General features: G+C 40.6%; 1 protein-coding gene across 1 annotated transcript in view; it reads left to right on the top strand.

Moving 5' to 3' along the window:
• Positions 1–2,857: 2,857 nt before the first annotated feature.
• Positions 2,858–24,521, top strand: part of LOC144471207 (potassium channel subfamily K member 18-like) — a 40,382-nt gene continuing 18,718 nt past the window's right edge. Inside the window, exon 1 of the mRNA XM_078183036.1 lies at positions 2,858–3,005. The gene's annotated coding sequence lies outside the window, so the exon portion shown is untranslated. The remainder of the gene's footprint in view (positions 3,006–24,521) is intronic.

Genomic DNA, 24,521 nt, shown 5'->3' with positions numbered 1-24,521 from the left:
CGATAAACATAGAGACATCTTTTGTTGAACGGCGATGGTAGAAATGTATATTTGTGTTCACACTATTTTTGCACTGTACTCCGTATCCGCGAAACGAGAGTCGATCGACACGGATATACGGCAACAGCGTCGAAAGGGTAATTTACACCCTACCTTGAATTTTTGAGCGATTGTTTGCCATCGCTGATGAAAAAACAGAGCGAAATTCAAATTTCATTCAGGAACGAGACTGAATTATGGGGCTTGACGTTTGATGCTTTAGTGATCTGATTTATTACCTTGTATCGTCATTAGTAGATTACGTTGCACTTATTGTTATTAATTTATAATTTGTCGGTTAATGTTATGCGATTCAACTTTATACTGTACTGTTTAAAATAAGGTAGACGTCAGAATTTACGTGCCTTTAAGTAGTCAATTTTTGTTTCAATGTCATTTGTTCATTGCAACTCTCTTTAAATATTCTGCTATAATTATTTAATTCAATTATCGGAAGAACTTCAATATTTATACTTTTTTATTTTTACTTTTGTACTTTTATTTTTGTATTTCTACTTTTATTACTTTCCTCCTCTTTTCTAATACTATTAGTATTAAAAAAGCTATTTGCTAAATTGATTTTTGTATTCAATATATTTGTTGAAATTCAACGTACTCGAATTTTCATTTAATGTACAAACAATATATTTCGATTTTTCAAATATTTCCGTTTGTAAAAATATTTCTATGCGCGACAGAAACTAGTAATTTGATAACGTTTTTTAATGGAATCAAGGAAGATGTTTTTTACTATAATTCTGTGCCTTTTCTGAGACACTGCACCTAATTCCGTGCCTGTTATTTCCGTGTCTTCCGATTTCTCTGTGCCCCTTATTTCTACCTTACAGGTATCTCCTTGCAATTGCTGTGCTTCCTTCAATTTCCGATCTGCTTTTCTTTTCTTATAATATTGTTATCCTAATTGTCATCCTGACTTCGAAGTGAGGTTAGGCTTAATTACGCATCTAATAAATGACAGCACTGAAATAGAAACATCTTCTAAGAAATGACCCTATTTTTGGATTTATTTAAAAAATATAAAAATATCCGTGATTACTAAATTTTATCGTTGCAATTGTTATGCTTCTTTTAACAGTATCTTCGTTCTGTTTTTCTTTTCTAATAATATTGTCTTTACAAAGCGAGGTTAGGTTTGATTACGTATTATGGATTTATTAAAGAAGCATAAAAATATACATGATATCTTTATTTTATTGTCGTTAGTACGAAATGAAACGCTTTTACTATATAATATACATTTTGTATAACGTAAATAAAATTAATAATTTACTTATACTGATTCATTTATATTTTCATCAAGAGATACTACACAAACTGATCGTAGCATCAAAAATAATTACTAAATTTGAACGTAAGGCACAAGGGCGCAGAAATTTTTTCTGAAATTTTCTCACACTAGACTAAAGGAGCCAATTACTGTGCCCCGTTTACGAACCTCGAAACTTCTCTCTGCTAAAAGCAACTTGAGCAATTTAATTGATTTTTCTTAATAGCTGGAAAGTAAACTGCAAAGTTCCTTTCACCGATATAAACTTTTCACATAAAACAAATATCAAACCTTCGTTCGACTATTAGACGAAAGAAGAAGGAAACAGTTTTGGAGCTAGTTACTGTCTGCCTATGAACTACAAAGATCACTTACTGCGTTTCCGAGAACAGTTCTGAGCCTCAATAATTTAACATTTAAGAGACTCCAAACTATTACTATTTTTTAGTAAATAGTGGATGGGTTTCGTCTTGTTTATGTTTTTAATTGACCAACAAATCACTTAAATTTCGGTTCGAATTTGGTGATTCCGTTTGTTTTGTCAAGGCAATCTTGCTTATAGATGAAGAGGTAAACGAGAAGAAGAATCAGAAGAGGATCAGAAGTGAATCAAAAGTGAATCAGAAGTGAATCAGAAGAGAATTAGAAGAGTCAGTAGAAAATTAGAAGAATCAGTAGAAAATGAGAAGAATCAGAAGAAGTAGCAGCGAAAGAAGAAGGTCGCCACCAGGAAGGATCGCGAAGGGGTCGTCGAAGAGGTCGCGTGGCCTCGGCCTTCGACAGATCTCGTGCTCATCGCGGAAGACGGAGGAGATTCGGCATCCGGCGAGGGCTATAGGAGAGCGAGCAGGCCGGCGGGGGGTGTAAAGCGTGCGGCGGGGGTGTTGGGGAATAGCGGAGGCTGTCGGAACGAGGTTGCGGCGTTCCTTCATGCGGCGATCGGGCCGCACGAGGCGGCGCCTGCGCGGGTGCGCGAACCGGAGCTGATCTTGCGCCGTGCACGGCCCGTCTACGGGGTGCGTCCGTGCCGGCGACGCTCTTCATGGACGGCAGACAGTTCCCACGGCACTCGACGACCGCCGTTTCTCGTCCAGGCTCGGCCCCGCTCGCAGAACCGCGTCGATATCCCGTCGACCAGGATCCGGCTCCGGACACGTCCTGATCGAGGTGTTGCGAGCATCGTCCGCCCTGCGGAGCCTTCTGCGTGCACGCGACCCGAAGAGGATGCTGCGTCCCGACGCGGAACCAACGTGGCAAGCCAGCTAGACCCCTCTGCACCTGGCCCTATGGCGCCAACCGCGGCCGATCGGAACCCACCTAACTCTCTTCATCCTGGAGGTAGCCAACCGCGTCCGAGATCTCCGGACCGATTCCGCGGAGCCAGCCACCTGGGACGCTGCGGTGTCCACCGGAGCTTCGGCAGATGAGTTCCAGCTTGTGGGTCAAGCGCAGCCAGCCACGGGAGACTGTTGATCGGTGTGAGATCGAGTGGGACTTCGACAGTGCGATAGAGGATCGGTTCGCGGAGTGTTCCTTCTCGTGTGCCGCGACGTGCTGAGATCGCTCGCCGCTGCAATCCTTTCGGGCAAAGTTTCGACGCGGAAGAGCTGCTTGATATGCCCGCCGAGGCGACGCCGCGAAGCTGAGTTGCGATACGGACGCAGCGATCGTTGCCCAGGTGAGTAGTCAGGTAGCCGACTCTTCGAACGAATCGATTCTTCTACCGCAGTCTCTCTGCCACTCTGCCGTTCGCGCACTCCGGACGACTCGGCTCCGTCGGAGCACCGTCGATCGTCGCCAGCTCGGTCGTTGAGCCGTCGAGAATCACGCGCGGCGTGCGTGTTGCGACAGCCGTCGGCTTTTCCGCCGCGTGACTCGATGGTCAGGGTTTGCGTCGGCGTTCGCCGAGGTTGCTGGAAATTAATCGACTACCAACGTGGAAACGAGCGCACGGGTGCTGCGAACGAATCAAAAGGGTGTATCCAGGTGAACGGCAAGGCGATTTTACGTAAGCGGCGACGGTTGTTGTTGTTCGATCTGCAACAGTAGGACGCGTCTGTCGATTCGTCAGCGAAATTCACTTTTGCCTCTCGCGGTGTTTAAAAGCGCAGGCGTCACTCCTACATAGATAATTCATAATGACGACAGCTGGGCTATAGTTGTCATTCCAGCACACGGAAACCCCTTCCTCGGCTTTTCTTCTTCCATCGACCCTTTTTTCTTTTCCTTTTTTCCTTTCTCTGGTTTGGCGCTCTCTCTCTCCCTCTCTTACTCTGCTGCTCTCTTTCTTTTTCTTCAACTGTTTCTTCTTTCTCGCACAGCTTCCATGACCACGCTCTCCTTCTCAGTCGCCTTTTCATAGACCCATCCCCGTTTCGCAGCCACCAACCCCATACCGATCCGTCCGCGCGCTATCTTATCGAGGAACTTGTAGCTTCGCGACCACCGTGTTACGGATCTTTTTACGTAATTCGTCAATGAGAATTCTCTCTCTCTTTGTTCATTTTCTTATCATCTTTCGTTGTTTATATCGAAGCACCGATTCTTCTCGATACCGCGATCGCAAGGTGCAAACGTGTTTTGTAGTTCTGGCGAGAATCCTGCGGATCAGCCGCGGAAATCTTCATTTGCGAGATCAAGGAAGATCTTCTTGCTCGGACCTAATCCTCTTGGTACACCGGTTCTGCTTCTGATAGGATTTCTCGAGGATTTCGCGGAAATTCGAAGATTTAAAGAGCTTCTCTTCGAAACTAAATGGATCGGGTCTGTGACTTTACGGTTCGCCCCTTGTCATACTTCGACGAGTCCGATTCGCGATGGAGGCTTCCAGGAATAACCTGTTATATTCGAATGATATTCTGTTTTCTATTATTTTTGTTCTATTTGCGTCGTTAAAAATTGTTGTGTCATGTTTCAAGGTAATTTTATTGATCAAGTTTAGATTATATGAATAGTATATTGTTGTAACGTAATGTTATGTATAGTACAATAGTTACAATATATTATTATCGTCTGTAGTATATTGTGATAATTTATTATTACGTTTAGTATATTACTATAATATATTATTTATAGTATGTTATTATAATATATTATTATTTCATGCATCTAGAATGCCAGGTCATACGAAATCCACTATATAAAACGAAAAAATCGTGGGCCAGGAAAGCTATTTTAAATCTTGCGTTAATTCGTCTTTGAGCGTAAAGGGTTAATGACCAAAACTTAAGTGACACGCCGTAAATTTATGTATATCCCAGTCTGTACTTTCCTTTTCCCGTATTTCTTTCTCCTCTACAATATAAAACCTACCACGTGCCAAGGAATCAAATTGTGCTCGAGAACATTTTTCTTTCCGTATTAATCCTAAACATCGTGGAACAGAATATATTTATAAAAACAAATATTTATCATATTTATATAATATAATGCTTGTAACATAATATTTCCAACATTTGAAAATTAGTAAATAAGTAAATAAATAAATAGTAATGGTAAATACAGTTTAAGTAAATTTAAAATAAAAACTCTATCCAGATATTATTTAAATTTTATTAACTTTTGAATTGCGCTCGGTAATGAGTTAAAAAATAGATTAAGGGATTATGATAGTTTTAAAATGCATTTGCTATACCAGGAAAAGCTGTACTTTTGTCTGATAGCAGAATATCCAGTCGAAATGTTTGATGTGTATTATTTAATTTACGATTCTTTTGTTCCATTGTTTCCGAGCAGAATTCGAGGCAGTCGCAATTGAAAATGTTTAATAACTTTATAGATATATGACGAGGATTTGTTATGATAAATCTGTGATGCAAGCTCCCGATGAATTTTCCTTTCTTATAAGAAATTGTAAACGCCGAGGTAGTTCCAATCACCGATGCTGTAGGATAAACCATAAAGGAAGTGATTGCAAATGTTCTACCACGTGAATAAACATGATAAACAAGGATCTTTGATGAGAAACGGAAAACAGATCGGGAACGATATCGAAAGAAGCACAGTAAATGCAGAATTAATTCTTGTCACGCAGATAAAAATTTCTAATGACGAGAATGACTGAAAAATGGAAAAATATGGTTTCAGTACTTTAAATGAAAATTAGGGTATTTAATGATAGCTTCGGCAAAGCAATGATCGGCTTAAAAGGCTTGGAAATTGGGACATGCACTGTAGGATACAGTCCTTTCGAAATAGAGAGTCTACTGCATTATCGTGCTACTTGAAACACAATTCGAGATTACTGTAATCTGCGACTATGTATGACTATAATCTGTAAATATATAACCTCTGGAATCTATAAGTATATGTAACTATAATCTATAAACATTCTACATGACTGCAATCTATAACTATATATAACTATAATCTGTAAATATATATACGTCGGGAATCTATAACTATTTATAACTACAACCTATAAATATATGACTCTAATCTATAAATATATATAACTATTATCTATAGGTACATATGTTTATCTCTATTTATTTATATATTTATAAATTACAGTTGTACATATATTTATAGATTATAGTTATAGATATATAGTTATTACAGACGTATATATATTTACAGATTATAGTAAAATACTAATGTATAGATACAACGTATATATTCGACTTTAATCTATAATCATATACGACTGTAATCTACAACTATAGTCGCATACATTTCCTAAGGGTGCCGGAAATTTGATTTCGGTTCGCGCTTCCTTGGATCCTGGATTACGTCCGTCGGTATCAATCCGTTTAATTGAGACCTTGTAAAGGGGCTAAAAAAATTTGAAAAATCCGAGGGTGGATCCACTCGGCGCCCTTTTTAAAGCGGGAACAATCTCTCCCGAAAAAACCGATTCCCGTCGCTGGAGTCCCGTGTTCGAGACCCTCGAGGGTCTGCAACGTTTCAAGAGGGGCTTCGAACGGCTTCCTAGTCCTTCGTATCCGTCCACGACCGACTCGAATCCTTCGAGATTCCCCCCTCTATCTCTCTCTCTCTCTCTCTATCTCTTCTTTCTCGTTCTCCCCCCTTTCTCTCCCTCTCACTCTCGATCGAAGTAGAAGACAAACAATTCGCGCGGCGACGGCGTTAGAGAGGAGCGCTAAGTGAAAATTGTTCGTCTCGGAGGATCGGCTCGTTCCGCCTTGTACCGTGTTTATCTACGCCACTCCATTACGTTCAACGAGCAATCGCCGTTTCTTCCAACGGTTTCACCATTTGCAAAACGGTCGGAGCAGATAGGGGGAAATGAATTGCTGCGGTGATCCCTTGGTCGTCGCTTTTCTTGTCCTGTTGGTACACTCTTACCGTTCGTCCCTGTCTATTCCCGCCAGGGAAAACGTGCCGCAAACATGCTGATTTTGATCAAGCTCGCGCGCAATTCGTATTTAGCACTTGTATTCTGTGTTTAGAACCTTGGACCGTGTACAGGGCGAGCTATACTTATAATTGAGCTATACTTTTCTACTTAAAATTTAATATTCTCTTGATCTGTAATGACCAAAGTATACTTTTCCATTTAAAATAGAAAACTGATCTCGAAATTTAAAAAATTATACTACTTGAAACAAGGCGAATGTCACTAGCCTCCCCCTTGTAGCTCTACAATTTTGGTACTTAATAATTTATAATTAGATGGATGATTCAAAATACTTAGCCTGTATACTAGTAGACACTGAACGTGTGTAGTGTATCTACAGAAAAGTCAAGAGTTCAGCGAAGCAGAGATAACTCACCAAAGACAGTTAGTTCACTGTGACGTGGCTGACATGGCATCAGACTTCAAGTTCAAACTTTAGACGTTATCCACTCATATCCATCATCGATCGACGTGTTGTGTGAACCTAGTTCTGAACACTTCGGAAAATATTTGATAGGGAAATTAACACGCCTTGTACGGGGAAGGTATTAACCCCTATGCACCCGACGCCATTTTACTTTGAAATCTGAGACTATTTTAGATGACTCAGAGCATCTCCATTTCACGCGATTGGTGCAATTTATGCATTAGACATTAAGTCATATAACAGCTCTTACAATAATAAATTATATTATATTATATAGAGAATATTATATTATATTATATTATACTAAGAAAAATCGTAGAAGGTTTAAATAAATTCAATCTTGTCACTGTTGTAAAACAATATACATCAGTCACGATTAATACTCCGCAGTTCCATTGTTAGCGAGACTTTACTGTTAACAGAAAACTGTGTGTCATATGCTCAATATAATTTTATAATAATTTAACATAATTAATTAAAATACAATGAAATTATAATTCTATATAATTTAACTCTCTATGGACTGAATTTTTTTCTTAAATATATTTCAGGTTAATAGTGCTGCCAACCGTCATCAATATTGTTATTGGTTATCTCAGAGACTTTATTTAATCAAGAGGTATTACGCTATCTTGTGAAAAATCTAACATTATGCGGTGAAATGTCGATATGTTACCATGTAACCTAAAAGCTACTCGGGTCCATAGAGGGTTAAATATAAAGTTGAAATAGTTCATCTTACGATTGTTAAGAAGAAAATTCTGAAAAGTCGCTGATATTTCAGCGCCCCGAACTAGGTCCCACCCTTCTTAAATATACTTACATGAATAAAACGAAACGAAGAGAAAATGGATTTTCCTCCAGCATTCTTTCCATTTTCAATCAGTCGGGAGATAAAGCCCGTCCCAATTACGCTCCACTCTATGTAAGACGAGGGTGAAATTGGAATTTTTCTTTGGTCAAATTTTTTTAGCTCCCGGCTAAACATCGGCCAAGTTGGTCGGCTTGGAGAGAGCTCGTAATCCTAAGGGTCTTCCAGTAGAACCAGACATCTCTCTCTCTCTCTTTTTCTCTCTTACATACACTCGTACACGTCCACACCCGCATACATGCTTTCTCTCTGCCTGTGTCTCTTCCTCTCTCACTCTCTTCCTCTTCATCTCACTCTTTTTCACTCTCTATCTCTTCCTCAAACTCTCTTTCGTTCACTTTTTATCTCTTCTTCTCTTTCTCCCACTTTTCATCTCTTCTTCCCTTTCTCTCACTCTTTTTCTCTTTCCCTCACTCTTTCTCTACTCTCTTCCTTTTTCTCAAACTCTCTTCCTCTCAGACTCTCCCTCACACTTCCTCTACTCTCTTCCTTTTTCTCAAACTCTCTTCCTCTCAGACTTTCCCTCACACTTCCTCTACTCCCTTTCTCTCACTCTCTTTCGCTCTCATTCTGCTTTTCTTCCTCTCCCTTACTCTCTCTCTCTCTCTCTCTTACTCTCACTCTCTCTCTCTGATTCTCTCTTTTTCTCGTACTCTGACTCGTTGCTACTGCCTCCTCTCTCCTGCTCCTTGCCGCCCTTTTCTTTCTCGTCCGGCTGGAAGGAGAAGGATTAAGGGTAGTAGACTTTACGCGAACATCCTTCTCGCTCCTTGGTCCTTTGAGACCTTTATTAGCGGCGTTTATGTACCCGGGCCTCGTGGAATACACCTTCTGGAAACTTATCGCTCCGGGCATTTCAAATAACACCCTGGTCCCGGGGTGTTCCCTTCCGGTCTCGCGCACCCTGTTTTTCCCATCGCATCGCCGCAAACCTCTCCGGCTCAGTTAATTAACCCTTTGTGAGTGGGTGTATCTTTCCTGGCTCGCGACAGACGACTGAAATTATACAGAAATCAAAAATAACAGAAACCGTGGAATCCTTAAATAAGCGCTTCTTTTCTTCGTTCGACAATTTTTCCCGATCCAATCGATTTCTATAAATAATGTTTTATAAATGGCGATTCATAAGTAACGATTAATAAATAACGATTAATAAATAACGTTTTGTAAATAATGATTTGCAAATAACGATTAATAAATAACGTTTTGTAAATAATGATTTTCAAATAACGATTAATAAATAACGATTTGTAAATGATGATTAATAAATCACGATTTACAAATGACGATGAATAAATAATGATTTATGAATAACTATTAATAAATAACGATTTATAAATAGCGATTAATAAATAGTGATTTATAATTAGCGATTTACAAACAATGATTTATAAATGGCGATTTATGAATGATGATTTATAAATAACGATGCAAATCGTTCTCGTACATACTGATTTATATAAATAACGTTTTACAATTAATAATTTATAAATAACGACATAAATCGTGCCAGTAAAGACAAAAAGAGAAGATATTCTCTCTTTTTAAAAAAGGACTGTCTTTTAAATTTCCTCGATATTTATGTAAAATACTTCAATTTTATGAATCCTCGGAACCAGCAGCGAACTTGTTAGAAAACACCATATATTTTAAGGTGGGACAAAGTTCGATTCGCCCTCGGTGGAAAAAAAACTATCGCAGTAGTGTCGAGGCTGGATCACTGTGTAAGAGAAGAGAGGTGGTTTGACTGTTCCGCCCCCGTCCTGTTCCGATAAGTAGGAACTTCTGTTCCTGTCCATTAGAGTGTTCCAGCGAGCAATGTGTACAATCGGTGAGTTTGTAATATATAGTAGTGACCAGGTTGTATAGTGGTAGTAAGTGCTACGTGTGCAACACTGGCACAGTGTTATCTAATGAAGTGATTACTGTATATACAAGATGCTCGGAAATTCGTGGTATAATTGGCAAGACGGTGATTCTACAAGCGAATATAAGTTGAAAGAGAACAATAACATTTTTTCATTTAGGACTCCGTTTGTGAACAAATTTAATTGGAATAATAATAGTAATAATAATAATGATAATATTGAGTCATTTAGTCCAGTTTTACGTTATCGCGTTTTATTATTGTGCCGATGACGTTTCTATTCATTGGAATAGTTAATAAATACATATTTGTCTTATAAATTATGTTGTTGATTATATATGTCGGAGTTTGTTGGTAATAATTAATATTATTAATATTCAAGGCTCACGCGATGCCTTTCAATATTATTACATAATTTTTTAAATACCACACACCTTTCGAGATTAATAAAATAAATAAAATAAATAAAATAAATATTATTCTATGCAAATGAAAATATAAAATATGTAAGAAAAATGCTAGAAAATAATGAAATATAAAAGTGCAGCAGAGAATTTGAAAATGCTAATAGATTTAATTACCCTATAGTAAGAAAAAATGTTTATAACCCAATGGCCGGTAGGAAAAGCATTAGCATGATAAACAATGAAGTTAAATGCAATATTTTTAATATAATTGAAAAGGGTCTTATAACACTTGTGCTGAAAATTCGTTCGGAATTTATAAATTTTGTCCTCGATCCTCACAAGGCCAGTAGCACGCCGAGTTGGATTTCCCTGCTAGCTATGATTTCTTTTCATAATAGACGATTTATGGTTAATTATCAGAGTTGAATTAACGGGTAGAAGGAACGTCCGGGCTCCGCACGACTATTTTTCCGAGTCAAACGAAATCCTCTTACGGCTTTCAGCGAGGATCGCGCGCAAAGCGTGACTCTTCATTGCGGTATTGTTCGTCGGCTCGTTTCTCTCGTCGCGTTTTTCCTCTCCACCCCCGCCCCTCTTCCGCCCGCTGTCCGCCAAGCCCGTGGGAATGGTCGATTATCGTCGGAACGCCGCTGAAAAAGTCCGAAATCCCGGCGAAAAGTTGCGTTTCGAAAATTTCATTGGCCGAAAAAGCCCGGGCGCTCTGCCTTTTCATTTTCGCCTACCGTTCTCCCGCGAGCGAGTTCACGCGCTTCAATCCTCCTCCTCCTCCTGCCCCCCCCCTCCCCCCCCCCGTTCAACCCCTGCCCGCCGACGATGCTTTAATTCGTCCCGGTCTAAATTGGAAACTTTCTCCGCCGGTTTTTAGCCCTTCCGCACCCTGCAGGATATCGACTTTCGTTGTCCGACCCTCGTCACCTTCGTGTTTCGCTCTTCCCCCCCCGGTCACGTTTAACGATATTTTCGCGAAACTCGCCACGGTTCGGCAAGATTGCCCTTGAAAATCATCCGACGCGCACCGATCGAGGGGGCGGTTACTGCAGCAGAAAAACTTTTCCAATTTTCATCGACGAGTCAATTTTTGGATCGAATATCAGAATATCGGCTACTCAACGGCATTCTCTCGGTTCGATCAACCGAGGATTTGTGGATATACAGTGGGTCACGAAAGTATTCGAACGCTCTGAAATAAAAAGTTTGACAGCAAAAAGAAACGCGAGACTCTATAATCTAAAAAGTTATAACACAATAAATCAACCTTAAACAACAAATGAGCCGCCCAGTGCACACATCGATTAACTCCACTTTTTGAAAAATCTTAAATTTAAGTGTCAAAGCACTTGGTATAGTCATAACTTTTTATATTTATAATAACTTTTCTGAATAATAAAGATTAACACCATTAAACGGCAAAATTTTGTTTTTCTTTTTTTCTTTTTAGCTATTCTTTCTTGTTAATTTTATACATTAAATAATATTAATTTTATACATTAAATTATACGTTAAATGAAAGCTATATCTGTATTTATTCATTCTACATTATATATGTGAATCTATGTTATAAGAAGAATTTTAAAAATCAATGTACATCATTTCATCGCGTTTCTCGACTTTTTGTTTTATGGAGTTAGTCGATGTGTGCACTGAACGGCTCAAATATCGTCTGTTAATTTCGTTTAAATGAAAGGAAGAATCTTATGGGATACTCTAATAATTCTCACGTTTCAAGTAGGATATGCGTACAAATATACCGCGGGAGTAGGCAATTAAACGATCATTGTTACTATCATTGCTTCGAAGCGTTCCCATTGAGCGCGATCTATTCTCGACCCGCCAAGGAAACGAGGAAAGTTACGATCGCGTGGGTGTCGGACGGTTGCGAAGGGACGCGAGCGGAGAGGGGAGGGGGGAGGCCCGGAGAAAACGGTGCCGTTCGAAAATATTTTCTCGAGGCGTTATCGAGTTTCAACCATTCATTCCGTTCGAATGTGCCCCGCCGCCGCCGCCGCCGTTGAAAAGCCTCCGCGTCGTCGCGCGATGGAAGTTATGCGAGTGCCTTGTCGAAGGGACCGGCTGGAACGTTAAGAAGAAGTTAAGGGCTGCTTTAAAGCGTCCCCCCTCCCCCTCCGCCCGGCCTGGAAATACCTTTCGACTCCGTGTCCGTCGCCCCCGAAACTTCCTTTAACCCCCTTTAATTTATACCCTTCCGCCGAGGGATTTCCTGTCGGCAAACGAAATTATACGAATACCGATTCTTTTTCGCCCTCCCTTCGGCTTCGACTTCCACGGATTTTCCGATCTCTCCCCGGGGATTTTTCACCGGAATCTTCCGCGGGAGTTCCGCGAAGATTGACCCACGGACTACTTGGAACTTCGGGACTCGTTTAACCCTTTCTACTCGCCGAAGCTACTTCAACTCCGAAAACCGAGACACTTCGTTCGATTATAACTTTTTTTTCGTGTCACTCGCCGGGCGACACGTTTTGTAATGTTATTGAAGCGAGTACGCGAGTAGTGTTGCATATGCAAAAATTAGACGGAAAGTTTAAACAAAAAGGACGTAGATTGCTTTTTATATTACAGATGAAATTTGTCTTGGCTCTTTTTTAGCTGAAATTGATGTTGAAATAGAATTATATATGTTATTATGATAAAATATAATATAAGAATCGAATTATTAATTTTTAATAATTATTGTGTATAATGTATAAATTTTTATAATGTCATGGAAACGTGTAGAATTAAACGTTGTAAATGTGACTGCAACAAGTATCGTAGTTGTTTCTGGAAAAATGTTATAATGCAGCACCTCTAGAAATTGTTACATCCCCGTTCCAATGTAATCTTTGCATTGCCAAATTTTTTTATTTATGTATATTAAAATGCAGCCTTGAAAGAAAGGCAGTGTCGAAGTTAATTCGTCTAATCGAATAAACGTATATTTTTAAGCAAAAGAATTGAATTTCCCTTCTTATTTTAAACCCGCAATTACTTAGTTGCCAACCCAATAGAATCGCGGTAAAACAACTTTCACAGCGTCTCGGAATGACCACTTCACTGCAAAGGGGTTAAACTAGCTTAAACCGCAAACGACAAAGAGTAAAAATTACCCCTATCAGCAGAAAGTCTCCGAACTTTCCCGGGTGGTTCGAGGTGTCCGCGTTCCACACAGAAGTGACAGAGATAGTTGTTAGCCAGACAAAAAGGCTACCTGGCCGAAGGTGCGCGAGGGAAGTTGATCGCGGTAACGTTTCCGCCCGGGTCCCCGGTATACCGCGAGCTTCCCCTTCGCGACTTTCGCTTCCGTCGGCGCTGGGAACGCGGCGAAAATCCGGCCCGTTTCTCGCCGGGATTCTCGGCAACGATTCCGAGGCTTTTTCCCCGTTTTTCCGCAGCCTCCCGGCGACCGATAAATCTCGTTTCCATCGCGCCGCGGATAAAAGCGCCGAGTCGTCGAAGCGCGGCCTCTTCCAACCCTCCACCACCCCCCGTGTCGCGCGCCCCTCTTTCTCGCTCACCGCCATCACGGTTTTATAAACCCGCGTTTCATTTGCCCCCCTTTGTTTCCATGGGAGATTAATGACTGTAATTGCCGCGGAGAGATCGCGCCCCGATAGGCGCGGCCGCCAGCTTGCTGCCCGCCGCGTCGCCTTTCCAACCCCCTTCTTCCGACCGCCACGGAAATTTCCCGCGGTTAATCGAAATAGTTGCGCGAATTCCCGTCTTCGGGAACTCGCCGATCGACTCCGTTGCCAAACAGTCTGACGGAAGCTGAATTTTTCATCCGGCCAAGTTCCGCCGAAGTCTACTTTGACAATTAACCGTTCGGGCTCGACCGGCGACACCGAGGCGCCAACTAAAGATTGCTATAGCGTTTCTCAAATATTTTTATTTCGAATAAAATTGTATTCGCTGAACTTTGTCTTTTATCCGATTCAGATTTATCTCTGATGGGTTATGTCAATCCGATGTTCACTTTTATAAATGAAAAATCGTTTCATTATCAATTGTCAATCAATATTAATATTTCGCACGATTCGCACATAATTCGTATCAGCGTAACAAACGTGATCTAGAGTTTATCTAAAAATTAATGGACTTTGATTTCCGGCTGAATATCCATTGACCAATATTTTATAGAAATCATATGGTCTATATAGAAACAATGTAACTTGTTAAACATCATACACTCTTCAGTGATGGTTATAATTACACCATCTTTGATTAAAATAATCTCTGTTTAGTAAAAATTACAATTTAATCTACTTGGAATTAAAAAAACAAGAATCAATTATTTTCCGTAATATAGAAATGACTGATTCGGCTATCGGTGATTGTTTGTGGAACGACGAATTTCCGTCATGCGAACGAGTATGTGTTAAGGTACGATAAGGGCGGAAGAGAAACGGCCGCTGTGATCAAGCTTTTTTACAGTAATGTTACTTCGCTTTCCGAAGCGAGCCTGAGTAATGGGGGATATCTGGGATGCGAGTTTGATGGCTGATTAGTTTTAGCCCTGCGCGGAGGTTTGACTTCGAAAGTAATTGCGGAGGTTGGTTTTTGAGGTTAGCGGTCTCTGAGCGTGTTCGGCAAATTTTAGAGCACTGTTTTCGAAGGGGCAATTTTATGGCTCGGCACGTATTGTTAGCAATCGTTCTTCCATCCCCTTCTATTCGTGTTGATAATAAAGTAATCGCTGTTATAGTAAGTACGTATTATCGACAGCTTGCGATATACGCTGCTAGAGCAATTAATACTTTATTTAAATATAATTGAGTTTGATATTGTATATTTTATGATATCTATATTTATGAAACACGTATACTTATATTTTATATATTTTATATACGAAGCGAATTTTTAATATGTATATATGTATAATATTGAAACTTCTATTTTCTATTATATATAATATTAAAACTTAATAAAATAACCTAGAACTGTACATTATTTCTATATTCTGTTATATCTAATATTAAAAATTAACAAAATATCACATCTGTATATTTCTATTTTCTATTATTTCTATTATATAAATATACATAATATACAAATGATGTATATTTATAATAACAAATATACATAAATATACAAGACCGTCACGTTAAGTATGCGTTTAAATATCACTGAAAATATAAAAGTTACATCGAATCTGTGATTATTCGCACCACCGTGTTTAAATAAAACTTGGATAAAATATCAGAACTCCTGTAGAAACTATTTAAAACTTCGAAAGGAAAAAGTAAGACAAGTAGTGGTATTCTAGTATGCTCCAGTAAAAGTAGCTTCAGACGAGATAACAGGGGCGAATAGTCGTGATCATAACGGAATATAATACAACTTATCTTACGGAGAAATTGTTGAAGCCATACGGAATTTAAAAAAAAAATAAAATGCCTTGAAAATGAGTAATAAATAAAAAAAATATATATATACTCGTCTATAGTCGTCTCTATAAAAATGCCATAAGCAGTACGATATAAAAGGCAATAAATAGGTACAAGCGGTGTGCAAAAGTTACACCGTTTCGATTAAACAAACAAAATACAAGCGAGGCGGATCTCAAGCCAGAGGCATAGATCGGGGTTATGTATGCTGGGTGTACTGTTGCAGTTATGCTTGCACGACACGTTATGGCGTGCCGATTACTGGCGACAGTAATGCGTACAGGACAAACGTGCATTAACCCCGTTGCTGGCAGCTCTAATTATTATAAACTAACACAGCGATGGTCACTGTTTTTACTCGTTTATGATATTAAAATAATATATCGATTTTTAAATAATATTTGCAATTAATTTCAGTTTCACTACTCAACGATTTTTTAAATCTAATCTTTATCGTTTTAAAAATTATTTTTGAACGTAACGGAATAATTTCAGTGGTGCCTCAGAGTCACCATTCGAGCGCAAAGGATTAACATAAACACCGTAATTCGCATAATATAAAGCAACGAGTCACTTTTAAGCGCTCGGTACGTTCGATGTTAAATAAATAGCTTCGATTTTACCTACATTCTGAACGAACACCCGCCTCCGGTCGACTATTCCCAGCAGCTGGTACAGAAGAAGCGTGTCCACCGGTTTGGCTGGCCGAAAAGAGATCCGCTCGCAGCTCGGCCCGCGTCAAAGTAGGTTATGCAAAAGAGAAATGTGTGTCGTACGAGGAAGAAGCGGCGCGAGGGGCGGTGGTTGCAGGGTTATCGACGAAGGCCGGGGCCCCCGTCTAAAGTTTCCGGCTTTACGGCCGGCTAAAATCGAGAGGGAACATTCAATTAGGTCTTATCGGTTCTTCTCGAGCGGAGTTTTTATCGCGTTTGATCGCCCTTTATTCGCGTGTACGCCGGTAGGTTGGCCTGGCCCGCGGCTTTCCCTCCCTTATCTCGTCGCTCGTGCCTCATTTGCGAACGAGAAACTCTTCCCACCAGCGGCACCGAGGATAAAAAGGCTGCTTCTCCGCTCTCTCTCTCCTTAACCCGCCCGCGCCCTTCCCCCCTTCCTTATCTCGCGTCTCTGCCCCCTTGAATCCGACCCCGCGCGACCCTCGCCGCTATAACTAGAAATACACGGGGGCCGTTCACGGCGACGATTTATTTACCTTACTCGCGACACGATCGAATTACCCGATTAACGTCTCCGCAATCCTCCATTGTTGTTCCGCGTAACGGCCCGCTAAATGATTCAGTCGCTGGGTGCTCCGATTAGTCGAGAGGGGCGCGCTTCGATTAATGACAACAGTTTCGAGGAGCAACCGCTCCGCGGAATCTCTTTAGGGATGCCACTTTTCCGAGTTGATCGTCTATTTTATTTATCTGCTTGCTTATTTAACCACTCAGCTGCGTCGACATATTTTAAAGATAAATTTTGTTTATTGATCATACTCGGTGTAGTTGTTCTTTATAATTGTTCTAGAATTATTCTAAAGCATGTGAAATTTACAAATTTGTTATTATAAGCATTTATATAAAAATCGTAAGTATTTTTGTTATAAGATATAAAATTGCCATTTCCTAACAGGTTAATTAGAAACGGGTTGGCCACGTTGATATAATGAAACTCAGACGACTGTAACAATTAACATTATTTGTTAAAACGAAAAATTAAGATTTAGGTTCACCAAATATATTAGGTTTACCTGAAAATCATTTTCTTTTGCGAAGCGAATGAAATTAATAAATTCTTCACACATTTAGCGATACGTATTACACAATATACACAGTGTTCCAAATGTTTTTCCTTTACAAAAATATGTTCTCCGAGGCGTCGTTAACGAGTTATTAAAGAAAAACGGCGACCAATTGGCGGAACCGAGCTCCCACCGCTCGTTGGCTGATCGGTCATGCTCGCGCTCGCCTCTCATTGGTCACCGTTTTTCTTTAATAACTCGTTAACGACGCCTCGGAGAACATTCTTGTAAAGGAAAAAGTTACCCTCCGTTCCCGATCGCGAGTGACTCTTGGGAACCACCCCCCCCCCCCCCCCCCCGCTGTAATAAAAATCCGCGTCAGCATAGATGCGTAAAAATTCGCGGAATAATAACGGGGGGCACGGCGAACGGTGTGCGAGCGTATTATGAATGAAAATACCGCGGCAATTAACGGGGAATCGATGGGAATTAAGCGCGGCGAAGCCCGCGGCCTTAGAGGTCCTAAAACTTCGAGAAACTTTAACGAGCGCGATCCTACTGGATAGCGTACTTGCCCAGTTCTCCGAGCGAGGTCCTCCCCCCACCCCTCCGTTGCCTCTCTCCGATAACCGTACAGCAAAAACTTCGGAGTCAGTGATTTCGAGCCATCCGGCATCTGACCGAATGCAAAGCAGGGCCGGGCGTTCCTGCGGAACGACGGGGTCCATCGAGAAGAGAACGGAGAGTCTCGCTTGACTCCGGCTTCTTCTCTCCGGCCTGTTAAAAAGATAAAAAAGAAAAAGAAACCCGCGCGAATTTGCATAAAGTCCAGGAGTCCGGCAATGATTAAAGGTAATTAGTACCGAATCCTCCGGACCCGGTGGCGCGCCGCAGCTTCAATCTTCGTTAAAGTCTGATTGCGAGTGGTACCATATCGTCGTTAAGGCTAATTGGGTTATATTAGTCTTACCATTAGTTTTAATTTGCCGGGTTTCATTGCGGCTCCTCGCGTGCGAATAGCATTCTAGCCGGGATTATAATTACCCAGTCCCCATTGTGCATACCAAGTCGCTGTTAAACGGAATGAAAAATCGACGAGATGAATCTCTGCCTCTCTCTCTCTCTCTCTCTATCTCTTGCTTTTTACTCGTGTTATCTTTCTCTCTCAGTCACTCCGGCGCACTGTCTCTGTGTGGGAAACGTCTCGACGGTTCGTAATTGACGTTAAGTAAGGCGAGACGAGGGCAGATTACGCGGTGCTCGGGGTTACAAGGTAAACGTTACTGTTATTTGTGTACCGGGATTCACTTGACGCGACATGCAGATAGTTACGGGCTCGTTATCTCGCGCCAGCAGACCCGTTTCATTTCGAGACACTTGAACTTTTCGCGCGACCGCCGCACAGAGGACCCCGCCGCCGTCGGCTTCCGGTTTTTTCCCCCCCCCCCCCCCAAGTCCGATTCCAGCGTATAATCGCGCGATCTTCGCCGGCACCGGCGCGCCAATCCAGGACCTCTTTGATAGCCTAACTTCGGAATAATTGAATACCTGGGACCGATGCTCAAAGCGAATCGAATATCACCCTCGACGGGACACGTCGAGTTCGAGAAGCGGGCACAGGCGAATAAATAAACAAGCAACTGCGATCGTCGGCCGACGTCAGGAATTATTGCTGAGTGTTTGTGATAGACGGAACGATCCTACGGGGGCTTTTAATCGAGTTGACGATTTTTATACGTCGTATTTAAAAATATGACGTATTTTTTATATTTAAAAAAGTGTTGGCACAATCAGTTTTCTTTGAATATCTTTAAACTATTTACATCTCTAATCTGTTAACATTAACTATGTTTATTAGTGTCTCTTGATGCACATAAATAGTATGTTTACTGAGAATTCTTAGTTATTTGTTATAAGGAAATAAAGTCGAGAAAACGAAAAATCCAGAGTCAAAAAAGTATTGGCACACGTACGATTTTGCTTTAAGAGCAATTGTTACGCAACTGTAGAAATGAACAATTAAACTCACATAATATTTGGTTTTATATTTGGGAGAATATTATTCAGTTTTATCAACAATCTAATTATTAATACAAAGCCCAATATTAATGAAAATGTAAATCGGTGTTTAAGCCACGAGTATTTCAAACCTTACAACAGTTACATTAATTTCCCTACCGAGTGTCGCCAATGTTTAAAAAAATATTTCGGAATATTCTATTTAGTTGTGAAAAGAAATGTAAAAGGAGATGTTTGGAGAATATTATTCAGTTTTATCAACGATCGAATTATTAATACAAAGCCCAATATTAACGAAAGTGTAAATCGGTGTTTAAGCCACGAGTATTTCAAACCTTACAACAGTTACAATAATTTCCGTAAGTACTGAGTGTCGCCAATGTTTAAAAAAATAATTCGGAATATTCTATTTAGTTGTGAAAAGAAATGTAAAATTGATAAAATTGTAAAATCAATCTAAATATTTACCATTAATAGATTTAATTTCCCTATGATGACGGAGATGTACAGGGTCGACCAACCGATCGGTAAAGTGTTAACACTGCACCCCCCTGAGTGCACCCACATATACCCGATGATAACGAACATCTCCCAGACCGGGCAAATTTTCCAGAATCGACGGGAAATTCGAGCCGCCGCCGCCGCCGCATCGGTGCACGCAAAACAGAGCGAAGCTATGGAGAGAGATGCGGGAGACGCCGATATCGGAAACGTCGCCGGACAGAGAGAAGCGCTCGCGCAGGGAACGGTCGGGTTTAATTAAAAGGCGTCTCCATAAATCCGTCGGCCGGCGAGCGGAGCCGAGCCGCGCCGTAGAGAGTCCTTTAAACGACTTATTGGTTCTCGACCTATTTCCTTAAAGGCTTCCGCGACTTTCGAGTCCCGTCTCGTTTCGCCGATTCGCCCTATTATACGCTCGGGAGCTTCGTCTCGAGACCCCGGGAGGTGTCCTCTCGTCTCCTTTTTCGACGACGCCCTCGAACCCTCCGAATACGAAGCCGGTTAATTGACGGATCCCTGCTGAAAATTTCACCGTCGCCCGATCCACCCTGTCCCCACCCCCGTTCCGCCCCGCTCCACCCCGTTTGCACCCCATTAGCCCCGCCGAATCCGCGCGAATTCCTCCAACGGATAAGAGAGCGTTCTCGCGTCTGGTGTCTGGGTTTTAGTTCGCGACACGCTTTCTTCCTTCAGCCACCCTCGGCCATCCCCCGCGCGCCATCCCCCTCCGCGCGCCACCCTTCCGCTCCTCCCGCAGTTCTTCGCGAGTTCGTCTTGCTCCGGAAATTCGGTCCAACGTCTCTTTGTGTCTCTGTCCGTCTCTCTCGATCTTTCCCTCTCTCGTTCTCTCTCGCGCTCTCCGCATCTCCTCCTCTCCGCTCCGATCCCACTCCCTCTCTCTCTCTCTCTCTCTCTCCCTTTCTCGCTCGGTCTCGCTCGCTCTACCCCCGGAGGCTGCAGTCTCCCACGCCTCTAGCTGCTCCGGCTATCGATTGCGAGCTGCCAGGGCCACGAAGACCCCTGGCTTGGCTTCGTTGTGCTAACTCGTTACGCGGTGTTACCGTGTTCCTCCCGATTATATTGCCAGACCGTGTCTTCTCACCCTGTCCGCCCTCGCTCCGCGCACTATAACGCTCGCCCGCGCCCGTTCTCGTTTTCTCACCCTCGTTTCGATATTTCTCCGTTCGACCGGGACAGGTTTAACAATCCGCGACGTCGGACCACCGCGATCCAAGTAATTGGGGAATCCGAGGGCGCAGCACCACCGGATATACGTGCAGCCGCGTAACACTCGAGTGACCGCGATAGAATTTCCCGGATTACATGGTACTTTACACCCTTTTGCCGATCCTGTTCAAGGGACCGCTGCTGGGACAGCGTCGCCGCGGTTCCGAAATGGATGTTTTGATTCGCCGATGCGGAGTTTTGCGCGCGGTCGAAAGAGAAACACGCCGCGCGACGGGATTATGACGGCGGAACGTTTCGGAGGGAGATTGACCAACTTTGATTGACGATGGCACCGCGGAAAGTCGACGCAGGATAATTAGTTTTCTTTTCGAATTAAAGATTGAAGTTTCTGCTTTGAGATACTGTCCCTCGATTTCAAGTTTGCCGCTACTTTATTACTTTCGTTATTTTAATGCGACGTCGTGTTCTTCGTATCGAACGTTGCCGGGTTCGATTAAATGTACGGTCCTTGTAAATTTTTCTGCGGGGATGTCGAATGCAGTTCGATGCAGTTTGATCTTTTCTGTTCAATTTATGGTAAAAGAAGCGTGGCTGTGATTTTTTTCGCGAAGTTAGGGTACTTTGAAGCAACGTTTGTCAAGCTGCTACGTTAGGCTTCTGGAAAGCGGTCGTTATTCAAAGCAATTAGTCGGCTTACTATACATGAAAAATCGTTGATATCTGAACAAAATTTAGTGCAGAGATACTAAATAGAATATTTCGAATTATTTGTTTAAACATTACTTTTTAAACATTACTCAATACTTACTGAAATTAATGTAACTGTTGTAAGATTTAAAATACTCGTGGCTTAAACATCGATTTATATTTTCGTTAATATTGGGCTTTGTATTAATAATTCGATCGTTGACAAAACTGAATAATATTCTCCACTTAAATATTTCACTGATTCAGCTAATATAATTCACATAACTCAGCTAAAGATCGAACGTGTGTGAACTCATTTCATCGGGAGTTTCTACGAGATAAATGTTATGGCAGTCCCTTGTGTGGCATGTGTAGGCCCCTTTGAAGAATAGGGGTTCACACATGTTGCGCAAAGGACTCCATAAACTTCCATGGGAAGCAATCAGAGCGAGCAACTTGGACCATTGCTTTCAGTGGCGTAAACTCGATTCAGCGAGGGTTCCAGAAGAAATGTGATGAAATATATTAACTATTCTATAACGAAACCGAATTGTCGAGTTCTAGTTTTTATCAATGCTCTGTATTTCCGCGTTGGAGGAACACATGCGTCACAGCAATCTTTTTTAATTATTAAAAAAGACAATACGTGTCTCGCAGTCGTGTCATTTTACAGGAATTAGTTTTGGGCAAATGTTATTCGAAGTAATGGATAATTTCAGTTATTTGCTATTATAACAATAAATCGGTTATTTTAACACATATTTGTTCGCGTGACTGAAATTCGTCATTTGTTCTTTTAATTCTAAATAAATTAAATTCTAATTTTTACCAAATAGAGATCGTTTTAACCAAAAATATTACAATTATAACCATCGCTGAAGAATATATAATTATTAACAAGTTACGTTGTTGTTATATATAGACCATATTTCTACAGATAGCGTCAAAAGATGCCGGCATTTTGTGAATGGCGATGCGAAAAATTACGAGACAAACATGTGTTAATATATCGAATCCTTCAGCCGAGTTATCCATACATAATTTTCGAAGATTGAAAAAAATTCCACTGCTATGTAAAACACGTTCGACCTCCTTCGCGCTACGACAGAATATGAACATCTATAGAGCTGAATATAGAGAGGCAAGATATATTTTCCAGCAGAAGAAATTCTTTCCTTCTAAGCGCCGCGAACTCTGGCAAGCAACGAAAGAAATATTACATTTGTAATCAGAGTTGTACCCATTTAGTTACATTGTATAAGAATATAATATCCCAGTTGAATTACCTTATGTATAGTTTACACAGTAGATGAATTTAAATCTTTCAGTTAAATCAGCTTGTAATAGTTATAATCAGGAATGTAATTGAAATACAAATTAATTGAAGTGCGAAACAATTGGAATAGAATAATTAAAATACAATGTATGTATTTGAAATACAGTTCTTCTAATTTCAATATAAAATTTTCTAAAAGTGAGACACATTCTCTGTTTTTCGCGTATTTTCTTCTCTATTATATATTATTTACTCATTTTGTAATTTTCTGATTCGGGATCATAATTCAATTACATCGTCATCATCCATAATTTTAATTCAATTACACCATCGTCATTCATAATTTTAATTCAGTTCCATCCTCATTCATAATTTTAATTCAATTGCATCGTCAATTATAATGTCAATTTAATCACATTATTGTTCGCGTTTTTAATTCAATTACATCGCTATTCGCAGTTTTATTTCAATTACATCGCATTCGTATCCTTAAATCAATTAATTCATAATCTCATTCGATTCATATCTCGATATTATTTCATCGCTAACGTAATCTAATTACTAATGTAATTTAATCATTCATTGTTTTGCAATTGTATTCTCATTAGTACCACGATTTTCATTGTAATTTGATCGAATGAAGATCTGAACACTGAATTACGATGTAATTGAATTACGATGTAATTGAATTACAATTTCATTGAATTACTTTATAATTATAACTCCCGGAGTAATTAAATCTCAACTTGCATGGAATAGAATTATTATATCCTTTTGCAAAATAATCCTAAAATCCTGTGTATCACCGAAATGCCGCTGTATACATTACAACTTACAAAGATCTATGCGCATATGTTCCCGTAGCAACCGACGCCGTTACTCCTCCACCTTTTGCTCGTCGACAACTTGAAACATCTATTTCTTTACGCAAACCATGGAAATGATAGCAATATACAATCCGGTGTATCCAACGCGAACCTCTTTCTATAATTGAAAAGTAATTTTCCCGCCGATAAATAACATCTTTCCCAGGAAATCGCGAAGAAGCCTCTTTAATGTTGCTTCGTCCGCGGTGGTTTGCATATCAACTTTTTCCCATTACACGTATTTACATCCTTCTCCAACACATTATGCGTCTTAGTAGTTTCTGCAGCTTCTGCTGCAATTTCTCTCGCAGTAGCAGCGAAATTCGAAGCACTTCTTAAAATTGCACCGCGTTTACGGTTAGATATCGCTTTTTAGTCGCTCTGCTACACACTTTTTCGGTATTTCTCTATATTTCCATATAAGATTGCACGTTACCTTGCGGCTACAATTCCATAATTTTGCCATTTTTGCGATAGAACGATTTCCTTTTCTTTAAGTTTTAATTATTACTATTTTATAGTTAATTAAACAAACTTTCGATAGAGAAACCCGTATAGCACTAAACGCAGTATTAATAATTAA

This window comes from Augochlora pura, chromosome 6 (genome assembly GCF_028453695.1).
Source record: "Augochlora pura isolate Apur16 chromosome 6, APUR_v2.2.1, whole genome shotgun sequence".
Taxonomy (NCBI): domain Eukaryota; kingdom Metazoa; phylum Arthropoda; class Insecta; order Hymenoptera; family Halictidae; genus Augochlora; species Augochlora pura.
Note: the sequence above shows the minus strand (reverse complement) of the source record. Positions and strands in the feature narration are given on the sequence as shown.